At 35.5% G+C, this 5,319-nt stretch overlaps 1 long non-coding RNA gene across 2 annotated transcripts; it reads left to right on the top strand.

Annotated features, from left to right (window-relative positions):
- The first annotated feature begins 1,688 nt into the window (after window positions 1–1,688).
- On the top strand, window positions 1,689–4,856 carry LOC147280250 (uncharacterized). 2 transcript variants are annotated; one of them, XR_015123496.1, is made up of 4 exons: window positions 1,689–2,063; window positions 2,150–3,199; window positions 3,738–4,180; window positions 4,271–4,856. It is a non-coding gene; the product is annotated as an uncharacterized LOC147280250 (long non-coding RNA). The 2 variants fall into 2 exon arrangements; XR_015123495.1 differs by having other exon boundaries at window positions 2,150–4,180.
- The last annotated feature ends 463 nt before the right edge of the window (window positions 4,857–5,319 follow it).

The raw sequence follows: 5,319 nt of genomic DNA, 5'->3' as shown, positions 1-5,319 counted from the left end.
AAAAAAAAAAAATAGGGATCGCGATCACCATCGTTGATCGATCTTTATCTAACGGTGGAGTAGCCACCAAGCAATTTGAGTGGTAACCAAGTAAAGGATCAGCCACTTGTCATGGCCAAAGGATCCCTGGACACGTGTCACACAAACAATTTGCCACCCATTTTCTCTTTTACTCAGTGTACCCACCAAAGTGTTAAGTAGACCCACCTAGAATTGGTAGGTGTACTCACCTTGAAGCATATAAATAGGAAGCCATTTCTCAATTCTAAATCACACCATCACCTTGAGAGCTTCTCTCTCTAAAGATTTTCTCTCTAAAATTCGTCAATTTCTCTTAATTTCCTGAAACTTCCGAACTTGTTTCCATCATAATTTCTTCATTCGACGTCTGATTCGAGATCCGTTTTCAACCACACGATCGTGATGCTGAGCCCGACCTTTCTAGATGGTTTCTAGGTTGATACTCTACAGAAATTAGGCATTCATTTTCAAAGGCTAAGGTAAGGCCCTAAACTAGTCGAAATGGTGCCCGACTTTTGTTAATTAATCAACCTAATAATGGATTGAGGAAGATATATTAATGCCAAACGATGTGCTGTCTAGGCAAGTCCATGCGCAAACAGGCATTGGACACTAGGCTTGATAACCCCCAGTCTCCCATGTACTTATCTGGGCACATCGTAGGGCATTAACTTATCAACTTCCAAGACTTTATTAAAATGAACCTGAGTATAAACAAAATAGGAGTTCCGGAATTGAGTCGTTACTTGGTTCCTAACAAAAGAATCTGATATGACTGTCTGCCTCGGGGTGCGGGGTCATGTTAGATTAAAAACCCAGTAAATACAGAGATTGGTCTTAGTAGACTGGTTTTTGAAATTTTCTGGGAACATGACTGAAAGGAAAGGTCATACTGAAATTCTGTTAAAAATTACTTTTGACTGAATTATTGTTGGACTTGAAATTTTCAGTTACCTAGGGAAGAAGTCAGGACATTGGTGTTGTTGGACTGCATCATCAAGTTAAGCTTGGACTCCAGGTAGGGGCAATCCTCGAGGAAAATGAACGACTCCGATCGCTGAAATCACATTGTGGTCTTTACAATTATTGAAACAACAAGGTTTCAACGAAAAAGTTAATAACATAATACTCTTCAAGTGTATTTATATGTAGAAGCTCACATCTCGATCATGATTCCAACAATCCGAACCGTTCATATTTTAGTACCCCACTCAAAGATCATCCTTGCAAAAAATCGGTCCAATCGGAGATGTAGAAGTTAGGTAATGGTAGTCAAACATATGAACAATCGTGGTTTTTCTAATGATAATCAAACGGGTAGATGAATTCCGATTTGACCGATCTTTTACAGGAATGATCTTTGAGTATGAACGTAAAGAATGAACAGCTCCGATCATTGAATTTAGATAACTGTGATCAAGTAAATTAACATAATAAACTTTTGTATTAACTTTTCTTTAAATAAAGTTTTTAATTTTAATTTTTATTCTTTATTTTTTGGTAAGTCTGTATTTTTTTTCCAGGATTAGCCGCCCAACCTGTAGCGAAAATTTTCAATTTCCCACCTGATTTTTCCTTCTCCCTCCCTAATTTTTTTTTTTTCTAACCCTCTTCATCTCCAAACCACACTCTCTCTCTAGTATATCAAAGTTTCAAACACACACAAAAGCTCTAGAAAATCAAAGACGCTCAAACACACACTCTCTCTCCTCCCCCTGGTTCTCTCCGCCCTGCCGCTCGCCGCGTCAGTGCAGCCTAGTCCCGGCCCGCCATACGTAGCCCGTCCCCGACCCTCCTCTTTCTCTTTCTCTCTTCTCTCTCCCCGTTGCCTCCGTCCCCTCCCCTTACCCCCCGCATCCCCGCTCCCCCTGCCCACCGAAACCTAACCCCCAGCCCCAATGACCTACCCTGACAACCCCCATCCTCATCCCCGTCCCTCTCCTCTCTCTCCTCTCTCTGCCTCTTTTTTTTCTCTCTGCCACCACCGAAACCCAACCCCAGCCTTCATCACCGCCCTTCCGATTGGGTTTTTTATTTTATGGGTAATTTCTGTTTTTTTGCATTTTTTTGGTTTTTTAATTTCTGTTTTGTTAATTATGATTATTAGAATTTGTTTGTGATTTTCCAGGTTTGGTTCAAGATGATTATTAGAATTTTTGTTTCTGTTGAGGTAACGAAATCCTAACTTGAGTTTTTAAATTTCTATTTTGATATTTAGGTTTCAGTTTTAGGTTGTGATTTGTGCTGGGTTTTAATTTTGCTATTTCTATTTTGATTATAATGTTGGGCTGCTTGTTGATTTGGTTATAATTTTACCTAATTATGAGTTTGGTTATACAATTATATATACCTATTTTAATATTAATTATTTTTAGAATGAGGGGAATTAAAGCAAGGGAGATTCAGAAAGGCAATGCTTCCAATTAGCTAGTTTAATATTTCTGGATGATCCATACCACCCAATCATTGTGGTCAGGGAATTGTCCACGAGCTGCAGGACCTTGAGAACCTTGAATATTTCTGGATGTTCCTTTTTTGTTTTAACTTAGTGATTGGTCAAAATGACTAGTTTGCCATATTTTTTTCTTGGAGTTTAAGAAGTGATGACTTATTTATTCAAAACTACTATCTGGTTAGTATGGTTCTTTTGGGCACAGACTTTGTATATCTTTGGTTGTTTTTCTCCCTTTACAAGTTCTTTAGAGGATAGTTTGACATAAAAATGAGTGTAATTTTGACAAGTTGGTTATATATTTGCTCATTTTATTATTATGTAATCATCTTGGTCTCTGTATTGTACAAGTTTCTGCAATCTTGCATGTTTGCCTAGAATACAAGTGTTGTCCATTGTCTTTTTTGTGTGAGTGCAGTAAATTGTCGCATACCAAAGGATGAGGGAAAGGTTAGACACTATTCCACTAAGGTTACACTAAATTCTGTTTTAATTCAGGATGTCTGCTTATTTTTTGCATCATTTTTTTTTTGGTTCTTATTGTCAAAATAGATTTAGTTATTATTGTTAAGACAAATGGCAGATGAAATTTTAGCTAGTAGAGCAATATATATATTTAAATACCTAATTTAATATAAACTAGTGTTAGAATGTGGGGAATTGACTATGAGCTGCAGGACCTTGAGAACATTGAATATTGGATGTTCCTTTTTTGATTTAACTTAGGTGATTGCTCAAAATTACTAGATAAAGGAATCTAATTAAGTATATTGCTCTTGAAAAGCAGTAAAGGAAGAATGAATCCAATATACACTTATAGAGCAATACATTGTGCTACTTCCTTTATTCAAAACTGCTGCTTCCATTACTGCTTTTCTTACACTAACTAATTGTGTCTCCATCCAAAGTAAAGACGTATCCTGAAGTGGATTCCCTGCTATCGATATTAAATTGAAAGTAGTCTGCATTGGTGAATCCATCCACTTATAATTCTCCTCCTCCATAGACAAGCATAAGGGTTTAGTAATTTTTTTTTTTTTCAACTGGTGGGAATTCTTTGATGTCGTAGTTTAGTTTGATATATCTATATCTCTCTCTTTTACATACCAATTGCAGAAACGATCTAAGGTCAACACAGAAAACCAAAAGCATATGCAGTGGGATCCCTAAACCCTTAATTCAATATGTTTAGTTTTTATTTAAGGGAGGCGCTATTCACAGTCTTCCACCACTCCTCTTTTTATTTTTCTATCTAATAGTCTAGCTCTGATTATATATACTTTGCCTTACGCAAATGAAGGTTAATGCAAATGAATATACATAATATTCAAGCTCTGTTTACAAGTTGATGGTGTCATAGTGGGATGAAACAAATGAGCTCTCAAACCTAGATTAATTGACTCAGATTGGGATAATGCGATCTGATTATTATTCCATTGTAATTATTTGCATATGAGCTCCCAAATCCAGTTCAAAACAAATGAAGGGAGTAATTAATTTTGTATGTTGGGATATTTGAGTGACTGATTATTATATATGTATTTTTTAAAATTTTATTATATATATATATTTGTATGTCTGATTATTATATATGTATTTTTTAGAATTTTCAAGCAGGTATCCAGTTTCTTGACATTTGAGGTTTACCGTAAGACCCATAAGGGGAAGAAGAAGACGTGGATCAATGATGTTGCCAAGGCGAAATATGTAAGCTTAATGTTAAGTTTCATTTTAATTTAAAGGCATAATTATAATTATATTATTATTTATCTAAAATAATTTTATTATTATTTGAAGGATGATATGGTGGCCAAGTTGGGTGACGTCCTTAAGGACTTGGCCAAAGATTTGCCTGAGGATACCCCACCAGGTCAGATACCTATACCAGGTCATTTATGAACACCAAATATATTGACAAATGCTCAGATTGTTCATTGATATTGGACTGATCATACAGTAATGAGACTAGAAATTAAAGTGATTGTATAATTCTACGTGAGTGTTGTATCTTTAAACTTTCAGGAATATGGATGCTTTAATCATTTACAAAGTATGGCTGTATGTGGCTCTTGCACTGATAGTAGCAGCGGATCTATCCATGAGAGAATGACTCCCAGTCACACTCCTCAGCAATCTAGAGATGGCATAAATGAGGTTCAGTTTGCAAGTAGTAGTGAGGATGAGGATGAGGATGATATGTGTTTTAGTTGCTCTTTTTCGAGCTTTATTAGATTTGTGTTTAAGTATTTTATTAGACAAGTATGTGAAGAAGTTATTATTTTCTAAACTTTTTTAAATTTATGTTTAAGTTTTAGATTAGACAAGTTCGAATATGATGGTTAATGTAACCTTTGGATTTATTATATTATGAAGCTTTATTGGAATTTTATATATGTTGAAATAATAACATTATTTATATATATGAAAATTAAATAAAATAAATAATTGATAATTAAAAAAATAGTCGTTGCCAATTCAAAAACGGAATCACGCTGTGCACCTCAATAGGCAATGGTAACCATGTTGCCTTTTGAGGGAAGAGACAACGATAATATAGTTGCCAAGAAGAGTAGGCAACGCCATGATCCTTGCACTTTACATTCTTGATATCATAGGCAACACTATAAAATTTCATTGCAATTATTAGCAACGACGACAATGGTGTTGTGTAATATAATATGCAATGCAACGGCGATGATGTTGCATAATAAAATAGGCAACGTAGTGATCGTTGCGCAATGTTCCACAAATTTGGTTTTTCAGATCCCAATACGCAACAAAGTATTCGTTGCCAAATTAGCAACGACCGTCAAAATCGTTGCCTATAGTTATTGGCAAGGGTCCTA

The sequence above is a fragment of the Dryas octopetala genome, chromosome 7, assembly GCF_963921425.1.
Source record: "Dryas octopetala chromosome 7, drDryOcto1.1, whole genome shotgun sequence".
NCBI lineage: Eukaryota > Viridiplantae > Streptophyta > Magnoliopsida > Rosales > Rosaceae > Dryas > Dryas octopetala.
This window is presented reverse-complemented; position numbering and strand designations above follow the sequence as displayed.